The sequence below is a fragment of the Octopus sinensis genome, linkage group LG3 (assembly GCF_006345805.1).
Source record: "Octopus sinensis linkage group LG3, ASM634580v1, whole genome shotgun sequence".
In the NCBI taxonomy this organism is placed as follows: Eukaryota; Metazoa; Mollusca; class Cephalopoda; order Octopoda; family Octopodidae; genus Octopus; species Octopus sinensis.
Window position 1 is genome coordinate 72,336,705 of NC_042999.1, and position 14,744 is coordinate 72,351,448.

At 36.2% G+C, this 14,744-nt stretch overlaps 1 protein-coding gene across 1 annotated transcript in view; it reads left to right on the forward strand.

The window, feature by feature from the left end:
• Positions 1-3,867: 3,867 nt before the first annotated feature.
• Positions 3,868-14,744, forward strand: part of LOC115209476 (protein FAM167B) — an 87,218-nt gene continuing 76,341 nt past the window's right edge. Inside the window, exon 1 of the mRNA XM_029777900.2 lies at positions 3,868-3,948. The gene's annotated coding sequence lies outside the window, so the exon portion shown is untranslated. The remainder of the gene's footprint in view (positions 3,949-14,744) is intronic.

Here is a 14,744-nt window from a genome sequence, read left to right on the forward strand (position 1 = left end):
CATAGCCACTCAAAATAAAAAGGAATACTGGTGGAATGTACCAGTGAAAACCTCAATAAAATGTAAGCACAACAGGCTTAACATATTCTGAACTATTGAGAAAACTGCAATTACTCTATCCAGATTACAAGTTCAGTTTATACCCGTAATTATTGGGAACCTGAGATATGTAACACACTGCCTAAATACCAGTCTTGATAAATTAGGCTTCACAAGGCCAGAAAGGAGAAAGCTAATTCGAAGACTACCGATTTAATCCATCACTGGAACAGTAAAAATCTGTAAAACTTTCCAGAAGTTTATCATTCAAATATATATTAGCATGTCTAGATATGCAGCTTTATGCATGAGAATACATATATAAAACATACAAATCTGCACATACATACATGCATACATATATACATACATACATGCATTCATACATGCATGCATACATACATACATACATACATACATACATACATACATACATACATACATACATACATACATACATACATACATACATACATATAAACAAAGATACGCTGCTGGTGGTGTTGAAATTCCAATGAAGGAGCCTTGGATCTAGGTTAGAGACTGGTTCTTTCTCTATTCGCAAGAAATCTTAAAATAAACTGAATAATGGACATACATACATACAAACATGGAAACATATCTTATATGGCACTTGTAACAAAACACGTGTCACAAAGAATATTACAGTTGAATAAAGAAAATTTGTAACTCAGAACTCTCTGCATTCAATAAAGCAATAGCCCACAATGTGTTTGCAGTGTCAGTACTCATACCAACATTTGGACGTTTGATGAGATCCGAGCCATTGAGGTGAAAACCCGAAAAATAGTAACCAGCACACAATTTTCATATCAACACTGACGCAGACCGCCACTACCTAAAATGAAAACAAGGCGAAAGAGGCTTAACATCGATCCAAAATGCCTTTGAATGTCGCATCATATCCCTTCGGTAACGTCTATTAACCACCAAGTGTCAAAGCGCATCCCTTGACAAAATTTGAATGCATGAGACTGATAGCATCATAAGAGTTGGAGAGCAGGTCCTTTAACAGCACTCCTTGTCTGATAACTTTAAATACATGCCCAGAAAAGTGGGAGAGTATTTTCATATGAATGTATACATATGTTCAGAGTTGCATGTTTTGTTTTATGTATGTATTCTCATGCATATAGTTGCATATCTAGACATGGTCATATATATTTAAATGATAAACTTCTGGAAAGTTTTACTGATTTTACAGTTCCAGTGATGGACTGGATCTGTAGTCTTCGAATTAGCTTTCTCCTTTCTGGTTTTCAGAAGCCTAATTTCTCAAGATTGGTATTTAAACAGTGTGTTACATATCCCAGTGTCCCTGTGTATGTATGTATGTATGTATGTATGTATGTATGTATGTATGTATGTATGTATGTATGTATGTATGTATGTATGTATGTATTCATGCATGCAAATATGTATATATATGTAAATATAATCGTGTGTATGTAGTAGCTACATGTATTTCGACAAATTGTATAGAATGAGTGTAAGAGAGTATGTAGGTCACTTTGTTGTATGCTGTTAACGAATGTACCCATGAAATGATGACTGAAAAATCATAAGAGCTGAAACTAAATTACTGTCTTTCAATTGACAGTTACGACAAGTAATTTACTTATGCAACGTCATTTCTGACTTATTCTGAACTTTTGTGTAATATTGTCTTCCAAGTTTCTCTCTTTCTCTCTCTTTCTCTCTCTCTCTCTTTCTCTCTCTCTCTCTATATATATATCTCTTTCTCTCTCTCTCTCTCTCTCTCTCACTCTCTCTCTCTCTCTCTCTCTCTCTCTCTCTCTCTCTCTTTATATATAAATACTTGTGCGTATGTGTGTGTCTAGACACATATTCTTTGCTAAATGTCTGAATATAAAGAAAAAATCAGAATATTTTTCTAAATGATTTAATGTAATGATAAAATCTAATTATCTGCAAAATATTTACAAGTAACAAAGTTAATTTGCTTATATCATATTTTATGATATATGAACAGTGAAATATTTCAAATTTTGTCTTCAATTTGACATTTAAGATACGGCAAGGTAGATGAATAGTTCATAAATTTATGGAATTGTTAACGGTAAAAGGGGTCAAATTATTCCATATTCGGCAATGAACTCATATTCGGGAAGATAAGTTCCATAACAAGACAGCTTAGTTCGTCTGAACGAAGAATTTTTCTTCCACATTGCGCAATAAATTTTTAAATTGTCAATTATTTTGGGCTTCGTTATATATGTATGCATGCATATACCCGTTTAGTTTTAAGTATTTGAAGTCTTCCTGTCAAGAAAGAATATGTTTTCAACAGAGATACAAACCTCCGTTGCTCGAATGTAGGTAACAAAAACAATTCAAGTTTTGCTTAGTTTTACTCTGTCACAGATTGTAATGCGCGAGTTAGCTGATTGATTTCTTTTCTGAAAACCCTAGCTTTTTTTTATTGTCATTCATGCATTTTCTCACAAAACCAAATGCACCAATTATTATTCACATGAATGGGAATTTATAACTCGGGTATAGAAACTGGAGGTTTCGAAGCAGTTGTGCATAGTTATATTCTTTCTCTGATTTTCGAAGAAATCTTCACGTGAGTGGTGCAGCTCATCTTTATGATGGTACATCATTTTTCCCAAGCAACTATATCCAGCCTATTATGACCGGGTATTGTTGCTGGGAACATTCCTTGTGAATATTCCTTGTGCTGATGTTTATGTAAGTATTAATTAACAGGGCGTTCTCTATATTTATACCAAGATAGTCTGAGTAGCTCGCTGTCGACAAATAGGATAATGTTCTCTTCACTTGTCAGCACTACACGTATTCGTTTTTGCTACTGTTGTTTAGCAATTGCTGTCTGAGAGAGACTATACAACATTCGAAGGTTGTTTGCTCTCATTTCAAGTCTCTAACTCCATTTCTGCTTAGATAGAGACTGTTAATATCACTATTCCTGTGGAAATTTCCAGTTAATATCAGTATCTTACGAGTTTTAACGTCTATGGAGTGGATTTCCTTTTTCAGACCGGTCAAGTACCCCAAATGTTAGAATCAGCACTGTTACTGAAATGCATTGTAAGATATTGTATTGTTGCAAGTATTGTTCCAACAGCCATATTTTTCTAAGTCTGGCATTTTCTCGTGTCACATCAATGCTTGGGTTATTGTAACATTCTTTGTGTGGGGCAGGAGAGGTAGTAAGAACATTGATGCACAGTTTTTGGGTTCGGAGGACTGGTTTTCCTCTTTCAACAATCAAGTATGAACATTTCTTTTGACCAAATTCCATTCCTATGTCAGCTGAAAATGTTGTTATTAATTCCAGCTGCTTTTGACATTGTTAACATTTTTAGCATAAATTTTTGAGGTCACTCACTTGGAAATTATGTTGCATTAATATCTCTACCAGTTGCAGAACCTAACATGCAGCCATTTGATTTTTGTAGCGGGAATGATAATGGATTTAATGCCAAAACGAATAGAATTACAGAAAGACCATCTACTTGGAATATTGTAGACACTTCAGTAGTCATGAACAGTGAACAGCGAGAAACGAAACGATGGCTTGCGCGTTCGTTCTTAATACGTTCCGACCGATCTGAACGTGAATGCGCTAATGATTGTTGTGTTTCATCAAAGAAAATCGATTTCTTTCACTCGAATATGAGTTTATGACACGTAAGGGATGTGGGGAGCGAACATACGCGAATGAATCGAGTGTGTTATGAAGACACATTCGTCTGAAAGAAGAAATTGTTCTCTTGTGATATACACAACTGTGATTAGCATGATCAGGTCCAAATATGCCGAAACGTATTAAGACTGAATACGCAAGTCATCGTTATCCTAACAATTTTTATTTTGATTTAGTTCAGCGTATTTCCACAGGTATGTAGAAAATTGGCTAAATTTAATTTACCTTCCAACGCAATTTCTAACTCAATCTCGACATCTATTAGACTCTTCTTCTTTTGGTCTCTTACTACCATTCTCTTCACAGTGTATACTAACACCTTCCTATCCTCTTACTTTTTACTTCCTTATTAGGCAAACTGTTCAGTCTGTCAGGCCTTCCCAGTGTGTGATTTCTCTACGTACCTTTCTCAGTATCCCTCTTTCTCTCACACACACCCGCTCTATTTCTCTCTCTCTCTCTCTCTCTCTCTCTTTCTCTCTCTCTCTCTCTCTCTCTTTCTCTCTCTCTCTCTCTCTCTCTCTCTTTCACAAACACACACTCATACACACACTCACATGCACACACGCGCGCGTGCAAACACTTTGTGTATTTGTGTAGATTTCATTCATCTATGTCACCTCGTTTTTTGAGTCTTACGCTAACTCATCCCAATTTTTCTCATTCTTTTAATCGCATTCGTTCTTAATTATCATCATGTTACCTTTTTATTCTAATTCCATTTTAAAGTATATATATTAATCATGTTTTAATATATTTTATACATACACTTATTTTTTTATCAATTTAAATATCTAATTTCATTAGTTCCTTTTGTTGCATTATTACCTCTCCTTCCCTTCTTATCCTACGTCAAACCTTTTCTGAATTTCCTTTCACGTTCCTTTACTAGTCCTTCGATAAAAAAAAATGTTTTCCCTATTTATTATTTAAGGCAATTATTTCCCGTTACGAAACTTTTAGATTCACTTAATAACTTGAATGGAAGATTACATTCTCTATTTCATATTCGATATATGACAAAGACTTGAAATACAACCTTTTATATTTTACCAGTATTTAATTTAATTTGTTTTAATTTGATTATTAAATAGCATATTTAGATCTCTCAGACCGAAACAATTATTTTCCTAATATTTTTTCTAGATTCCTATAACCCACTAAGCATGTTTAATTTCGCACCATTATCTTATTTATTTATATAATCATATGTAGGTTCCCTCCTACTAGACACCTTTATCATGCCTTTAGACATAGCAATATATTGTAACCAGATAAAGTAGCGAGCTAGCAGAATCGTCAGCACGTCGAACAAAATGCTTAGTTCAAATTCCGCTGAGGTCAACTTTGACTCTCATCCTTTCAGGGTCGATAAAATAGGTACCAGTTGAGCACTGAGGTCGACATAATCGATTTACCCTTTTCTGAAATTGCTGGACTTGTGCCAAAATTTGAAACCAGTATATTGTAACTAAATAAAATTCAGTTTCAAGTTCTTCTAAATTAATTAGTATTTAACCGTTCTCAACCTGCTAACAAAGTTATTACCTCATGACCAATAACTTGTTTACTTTCTTCATCTGGTTTCATTCAGAAACGCTCACCTGATTTTAATTTAATGCTGTTTCAATTGCGTACACCGAGTCAGTAAACTTCCGCGATAACAGTGAATTATTTTAAACATTGTTTCCAGTATATCGAAGCATGAATCTCGTTTAAGCAGGCAACAGAAAGAGGAAACGCGTCTGTCGTTCTCACACAATTCCGCAGCTGCATACCTTCTAACGGTATAATTTAGTATGAAACAGCGATTTTAATTTTTATCTTTTCTATTTTTTCTCACTCTCCATTTATGGAATATAACCGTTTTCAATCTTTCACCTCACCTGCTCACTTTCTGACATGCGTTTCGTCTCTCTTACCCCCCCCCCACCTTCCTCTACATGCTGCACCAATTATCTCATAATTTCTCCTCTTTGTTACAATGCTTAAAACGAAACAGATTGTAGCCTGTAAGTATTTATTTTAAATCGGCTAACTATACGTTGTCTGGGTAAGGTCTCTTGTACTCTCCACAAAGATAATGTTTATGGAGATAAGTTAATTACATCTCTTATATGTAAAGTTATATATACTTCGAACGCTAGAGTGTGAATGTACGTACATTACATTTATCCAAATGCAGGGGTCATGTGAATGTAAATAAGCTCGTTTAATGACTTCTCATTCCCTTTCTTTTTCTCTTTTCATCTCCAACCCGTCTCGCTTCCAAATTATCCACCTTTCCTTCCCTCTCTCTCTCTCTCTCTCTCTCTCTCTCTCTCTCTCCTCTCTCTCTCTCTCTCTCTCTCTCTCTCTCTCTCTCTCTCTCTCTCTCTCTCTCTCTCTCTCTCTCTCTCTCTCTCTCTTTCTGACCACTTCCTTCCTATAGTACCTAATTCTTGAATTTTTTTTCCAGTCCTTCTGCAATATTTTCAGATCCTCTTAAGGCGGTGTGCTGACAGAATCGTTAACACGCCGGGAAATAATCCTTAGCGGAATTTAATCTGTCTTCATGTTCTGAGTTTAAATTCTGCCGGGGTCGACTTTGCCTTTCAATTTTTCGGGGTAGATAAAATAAATACCAGTTGAGCACTGGCGGTCGATTTAGTCCTTACCCCTTCCTCATAAATTGCTGACCTTGTGCTAAAATGTCAAGCCACTATTTTCAGGCCCTCATGGACTTAGAAGAAAGAAAAACTTTGTATTCTTTCCAAGGAACTCGGTGAGAAATATCGGAAACTGTTCTCTTAACAGCATACAAACTTTAAAAAATTCTTTACAGTATACCAATAAATATGGATTTTGATTAAGGCAGGCTATCGCTAAACTCCCATTGAGTTAATAATCATAAATATAAAGGTATAATAATAAATATAGATTGGTGAATATCATAGAAAATAGGATTTATGAGTATTGAGTAACAATGTCTTACTTTTATTATTGTTTCACAAAATCAGTGGAGCAATACTTAGCGGGTTTCCCTTTTGTTCATTTAAAATCGGCATCGACATTGCTTTTCATTCTTTCTACATCGATGAAGTAAATAATGGTAAAGTTACTGTATTGTATCATTGATTGATCTTTACCTCGAAAGACTTAGACTTGTGTGCGTATATTCAAAATTATTACTGTTGTTATTATCAGAGAAATGAATGATAAAACCAGCAGAACGCTGGAGGAAATATCGTAATGTATTTATTTCTCTTTATCTTCTGAGTTCCGATAAAATATCCATCACTCATATCGAAAGAGTTGAGTTAATAGATTATACACTTTGCCAAGACGAGAGAACTTATACAAATGTCAGAAGTTCTAATTATTATTGCTAGCTCATATATACTTTTAACTGAGCGGATTTTGTAAAAAAAATATTATTTTACATCCAACGGATGTCGTCTCTTCATGCTTCATTATGCTTGTAGCATGTTTAGGAAATTAAGAGAAGCGCGATTTCTATAGTATATCTCCCCTTTTTTAAGAAAAATTATTTCCTATGCACCATTTGTCTGAAGAACAAAGAAACATATTTTCGAAGAAATGGTAGTGGGAGTGAAGTTCTGAAGCAAGAATTCTGGAGTAGAATGAAAGATATATCGCAAATAAGAGCAATAATACTTTAACCATCAGCAAAAGCAGTGTAAGAGCGCCAAGAATATCACACCACTAACCATAACGACAACAACTTCAGTTCAGCATTGAAACCTTTACGCAGTTGCTCAATCAGCTATCTATAACAGGTAAATGCCTTCAAATGACATCTTACCATTAAAACAAAAATGAATGCATTGACTGTTGTAATTTCAATCCTATATACACGTGTAACGACCAATGAGCAAGAAGTGAATGATACAACAGCTACGTAATTGCTTGGCCTCTTTAAAATAGCAGTCAAACCTCATCAGAACCCTAACCTGCAGTATTTTTCTTATGAATGCATTGGATACACTATCTAGAAAAACACATATAGAAAAACCGGTCTGATGATCCTAGGTAACAGAAGCGCGACTTGTTATCGAAGCTGCAATATGTTTGGGGTTTTTTTCCAAAATTGGACTTCGATTGGTATTTGGTCGAACTGCTGGGGTTGGAAGGGCCTCTTTAAAACTTACCTCAAATATTTTCCATAGTAATTGTATTTGAAATTTAGGAGTATTGTGTGGCTGCGCGGAAAGCAAATCGTTGAATCGGGATTTTCTGTCCTTTGAACTCTATTCAAATATGCAAGGCTTGTAGGTCTTGTCGTGATCTATATGCACTGCAACTGTCTGATCATGCTTGTATGCAGTGAAGGGATACGTAGAGGTTACATTAAAGACTTTAAGATTTAAGGGGTTTTGACCAAGGTTGTTCAGTGGGACTGTTAGGGATGAGATCAATTGGAGCTAAACCTGTTGCATCTCTGGAAGTCTATCCCACTTCCATGTATGCGTTATCGCTCGGGTTTTTGTCTAACGGACATTCTTGTTTTTGCTGATTGTCATAATAACTCTTATCCAAGTAAAACGCGTTACGAATTCATTTTTTTTTTCGCTGGAATCTAGTGGGTTATATTTTATTAGTCTAGGACTCAAGGCTCAAATTACAATTACAGTTACAGTTACAACAGAGGCGACGAGGTTAAGAGATAAAATGGTTATTTCTTTTGAGCAAATGGAAACGATTCTCGAACGTCAGCGGAAACAATTTGAGGCGGTACAGTTTAACCTTATAGAATTACTAACTCAAAAGTTACCTGTCAACTCAAACAGTGACAAATTTCAAGCAGCTTCAAATTCCATTACCGGTTTATTTTTGACTCTGTTGCTGATATTACCTTTGATTTATGGTTTGCGAAGATCCTTTCTGTGTTGACTCTTCGAATCCTGACGATTAGGCAAAAGTCATATTACTGTTAACCAGATACAATTGTAAGGCGGCGAGCTGGCAGAAACGTTAGCGCGCCGGGCGAAATGCTTAGCTACGTTCTGAGTTCAAATTCCTTCCGGGGTCGATAAATTAAGTACCAGTTGCGCACTGGGTCGATATTATCGACTTAGTCCGTTTGTCTGTCCTTGTTTGTCCTCACTGTGTTTGGCCCCTTGTGGGTAGTAAAGAAATAGGTATTTCGTCTGTCTTTACATTCTGAGTTCAAATTCCGCCGAGGTCGACTTTGCTTTTCATCCTTTCGGGGTCGATCTAATCGACTGACGCCCCGCTCCTCAAAACTTTCAGGCCTTGTACCTAGAGTAAAAAAGAATATTAAATACAATTGTTTTAGAATTGTCAAGTCCGAGACAGAAGGATTTTGTCAGCTAGAAAGGTAGAGCAAATCTAAAATGTGAACGTTTCGATTTGAATTTTTCAGCTCATAATCAGTTTAAATGTTTAATCGTCGTTACTGATCTACAATCACTGTCGGATGCAGACATTCGCACTAAACCGTTATTACAATTAGAACTGTGACCAGAAATGACAGTGCTGTAAGCCAGTGAAGAGTGCCAAAAGTTAATAAGCTTGAAGCACGACTCGAAGATGACTAAAACGAGTGACAAGGTAACGAGTTAAGAGTCAATGGATTAAGTGATAACTAATCCTAAAGTATTACTTATTGACAGAAAAAGAAATCCTGGTCTTCTTCAGTTATGCTGATTTTGCAGTGCCAGACCTATAGAAAGTTTTGCCCCTACAAGCAACACAAGAGTCAATTATACCACGAGTTTGGTCATGAGGAAGGGTTTTGTTTGCCTAATTATTTAAGGGAGGTAAGCAAAATGTCTAATCATTCACGGAAAGTAAGAAGAAAGTCTCTTTTTAGGTTTTTGGCTCGTTACAAACCAAGAAGTCAAGTTAATGCTATTTATGCCACTTTTAAAGTGGGTTTTCAAAACGACCGCAAGTATTTGTTTCAATAAATGATACTCCTGTTGACTGACAGTTAAACTCAGCATCTGATATCAGATTGATTTCTTCCACAACTTGAATGCAACTTGGTTGCTCGAAAATAGTTTGAGACAAAACGCGTTGCTGAGAATGCATCAAGTGATAATTTAAAACTATTGGTATGGTTAAGTGTAAAGTACAGTTTGATTCAAATCTTTTTAATGGGACTTGACATTTGACGACAAATCGACATGGTTTAAATTTACTTGATTTAGATTGGATTACATAACTGGGCTTATGTAATAAACCTTCGAACTTTATTTGCTTACATTCAAATACTTCGAGTGATTCTATCAATAGTTCATTCCAAGTTGCATCATCTAACTGTTTTACCCATTTACTGAAGAAAGAATATTCACTCGTTTTCAAAGATTAGTTGGGGGTGTTAGCAAGTTTTTGCTAAAGCCTGATTCACAGCCAGTATTTAGGCCTCATAGATCAGCTTCATATGAGGTCGGATCCAGTTAACTATTCGATAGTGGTGGTTAGGAAAGCATTGCACAGACTTTTCGATTTGATTAAATAAAGGCTTAGAAGACCATTTCTACCCTCTAGTCTATTATTAGCAAGCCTAATGGCGGTCGTTACTTCGCAAAAATCGATTTGGCTGATGCTTACTTACAAATTGAAGATAGTGATAATTCAAAACAAGTGCTGAAAATTAATACTCACAGAGCTCTTTTCCAATATCAACAATTGTCATTCGGAATGAAAACGGCTCCAGCTATGTTTTTTAAAGTAATGGATACCATGCAGACATTTCTGGCGTTGCAGCTTATCTGGACGATATTTTTGTGTCTAGTTCAATGAATGAAGAATTATTTTATTGGACACCCGTTTCCATAAAAAGAATTAATTTGGTTTTAAAGTAAAAGAGGACAAACGCAATTTTTTTAGGATATCAATAAGATATATTGGTTTTATTATAAACAAAGACGGTCATAAACCAGAGCCAGTAAAACGTAGAAACAATTCTGAAAATGCCAGTTCCATTAGATGTTAACAAGTGGATGTCGTTTCTTGGACTCCTTATCTATTGCAGTATGTTTCTGCCTTCCATGTATCGTTTGCGCAAACCTTTAAACTTCAGAAAGTTACAAAGTGGGACTGGACGCCAGCATACACCAAAGCATTTGAAGAAGCGAAAGGATTATTGCAATTTGATTTATTACTAACCCAGAAACTGCAGTCAAGTTGAAAAGGAAACATTAGCTCTAGTGTTTGGAGCTAAAAGATTTCACAAAATGTTGCATGGAAAACCTTTTGTTTTATTTAACGACTATAAACACCTTACGTCTCTTTTTGGCTCGAAGTAGGGCATTTCAGTGTTCACAGCAAATTGTTACTGGAGTATACCTTTCAACTCAAAACTAAGTCAACGAGTGAATCAGGTAAAACTGATGAGTCTCCTGGTGAACCAAAAGTTAGATAACGTAGATACTTTATCGCTTCCATTTGTATGGAAAATGATGGACAATTTTTTTTTTTTTGGTTGTCAGTTCTTTTCCATAGGTTTTAATTAGTGAGGACAGAGTTTTCATTATTTTTTAGGGGTGTAGTTTGTGATTTTTTTGTAATGTTGACTGTCATTAAGCATGGAGATTACTAGATTTCTATAGTATAATGTATCCATTATTACAACTGCACTTCCTTTATATGCTTCCTTAATCGTTATATCTTCATTATTTGAAGTTCTGTTAGTTCCTTTCATTGTGTAGTGCTAAAGTTTGAGCTAACTGTCTGTTTATGCATGGTGTATTAGGGAAAGTTCTCAATGTGGTTGCAGAATTCATCAAGATTTTTATTTCTTCCTTTGTGGGGGATGTGTTCACTTTTGTTTTTGACTAGTGAGTCATCCTCAGTATTGTAATTGGTTAATGCTTCTGTGAGTCTTAAGTTTCTACAGAATTCCATTATACTGTCCTTCACTTCATTTTGGTTGGCTCCGCGTAGAGTTGGGATGAATTTTAACCCTTTTGAGAGGATGTCTATTTTTATGCTTGAAAAGGTTCAGTTGAGAGGTTAATTACCTTCGGTTTTTCCTGATCTCCAGGTTCCAACCTGTGTCCTGATGTCTCTGGTCTAGGGCTAAAAATGTTGGTTGCAATTTTGTTTGCATGAGATGTCGGTGAGATTGTATGGGATTGGTCCGGGGGAGTAGTGGTATTATTGCCTCAGGTTGTTATGATACTCTTTAGTGACCATACTGAGAAATGCTGATGTGTGAAGTCAGAGAGATAAGCCTATAGTTTTTGGCATCTGCTCTACTTCCTCCTTTATGGATTGGGCATATTATTCCCTCCTTCAGTTTGCAAGAAAGCTCTGGAAGAGAATCTGTACTGGTTTCGCCAAGACACGCTTACACGATTTGAGGAGGATTGCTGGCAAACCATTAGAACCAGCAGTTGAGTTTGCGTCCACTTCATCTATGGCTAGTAGTATATCTTCTTCGCTAATGTCGATGTATTCCATCGTAACTGCCTCGCTGGTTATAGGTGAGGCGGCAAGAAATCCAATAGTTCGTTCACTTGTCTGTGTTCCAACGGGGCGGTAAAGACGCTTTTGAACTGGCCATTCAGTACCTCACTGATCCTAGTTGGACTATCAGTGAGGGAGCCTTCCTTCTCGAAGAGGGGTCCTATTTTGCAGCGTACTTAGGCTGCTTCTTCGGCATAATGAAAAGCCCTTTGGGTTTGACTTAATGTTCTTTTTATAACCCAGGCTTCTTTGTCTACTCTCTCCCTCACATAGGATTGTTGCAGGCTTTCTTCAATCTCCATCAATGTTGTTTTTAGGCGGGACCTTTCACAACTTTTGGAGTGTTGGTTGAAGTGACTTGCAACCTTCGTCCGTCGTCTCATGAGGATCTTCCTCTCCCTTGGAATTTTGTTCCTTTTTGTGTTGGCTTTGTGCTCTGGGACACATTTATACATATGGTTTGCACAACAGACATGAAATATTCTAGTTTCATGCCAATGTCTGGAGTGGAGAGACATTTCGGCCAGTCCTGTCTAAAGATCTCTTTTTGGAGCGATTTCCAATCTGCTTTGTGGATGTTCAGATTGGAGAGATTTTGCGTGCTTTCTTTAGGCTGTATGCCTCTGGCTACATTTGGTCCATACATAGACATGTCTATTATGTTGTGATCCCAAGCTAATGTCGGCGTCACTTTTGCATAATGAACGATATCCGTATTGTTTGTGAAACAGAGATCCAAAACGTTATTCACCCTAGTTGGTCTGAGCACAACCTACTCCATGAATAGGGCATTGGTGAGGTTGAGCGACAACTCAACCTGTGTTTGTCTGCAATGAGTCATTCCTGTCAGCATAAGGCATTCGGGCCACTTGACATTGGAGAAGTTGAAATCACCCATAAGAAATACGGTCATATAGTGTTCCAGTTTCATGAGAAAATCTTTAATTCTTGTGAAGCAATATTTAAACTTACCTATGTAGTTTGGAGCATCCGATGGGCGATATGTATTACATATTACTATATTGTGATGTCTTATGTATACAATTAGAGTGTCATATACTGAATTTGAGTATGACAGTAAAACCCGTGGTGTGAGGTATATATATAGGTGTATATATATATATATATATATATATATATATATATATATGTGTGTGGGTGTGTGTGTGTGTATGTATGTATATATATATATATATATATATATATATATATATATATATGTGTGTATGTATGTATATATATGTATATATATATTTGAGTAGTTTAATGAATTATCTTATTATGGATAATTCGAATTAACCGATACCTGGGTAGCAAATTCACATCAGAAAAAACACGGTTGAAGTTACGTGCCTATGGCATAGATTACGTGCTTTCGTGTGGAAATGTGTATGTTTATTTTAAAAATATAAATATATGAAAGAATGGAGTTGAACGACGAATTAACAAAATTCCTTTATTTTCGACATATGTTTCGAAGGCTGCATATTCCTAATTGCGAAGGAATGGGGAGTACATTATGCCGCTTTCTCATCAGGAAAAGCAAGGAACTTATGTCAACATCAAAATGCACAAAAAACTTTTAGATGATTGCTCACACGGAGCCCATAGCGATAATGAGTGTCTCCTTAAAATATTCCTTTATAAGGAGTGACGTCAAAATGGTTGGATGTAGAAGATTCTAGAAGGTTCTAAAGGTTCAAAGGTTCAAACGAAGTTGGAGGAGAGAGGCATAAGAATAGGAAGGTGAAAGGGTGCAGGTCGTATGAATGGTGAGTTTTGTTATTTTCTTTTGTGAATGAGTGCCTGTGTGTGTGACTGTATATAACTGCATTAATGTGTGTGTGTGTGTGTGTGTGTGTGTGTGTGTGTGTGTGCGTGATTGTGTATGTGGATGGGTAGATGTCAGAAAACAGACAGTGGTGAGGTGACAGGTTTGTGTCTGTGTGTTTGATGGTGCTTACTATAGATAGAGGGAAAGAGAGAGAGAAAGAGAGGGAAAGAGGAGGGCGAGGTAGAGGGACAAAGGCAACACATACCTCACTGGGTTGGGTAGTAGTTCCTTGAAAGTATTAAAAAAAAATTTTTCACTATGGGGTGAAATATATAAAAAAGGAGTTATATTAATTAAAATTCAAGGGGTTATCTATATTAATCATTATTCATATGAGTGAAAGGTGTGTTTTTGCCAGTGCATGCACCTGTAGGACCTCTCGACGATTGTATTTATTAAAGGGACTTTGGCGAACAAAATATGAAAAAGTTCGGAATTACAGACGCCACAAAGTTTTCTGCCCTTATCAAACGGAAAGGACACCGACAATATGGAAATATTCCAGCTTGAAAGTTGTATTTCTGTCCTTCTGACGCCAAACTAATTTACTTAGTCCCGTGCTGTGTTGTTTTCTCTTATCTCTTATTCCGAGATAAGAGAAAACAACACAGCACGGGACTAAGTAAATTAGTTTGGCGTCTGAAGGACAGCAATACAACTTTCAAGCTGGAATATTCCATATTGTCGGTGTCCTTTCCGTTTGATAAGGGCAGAAAA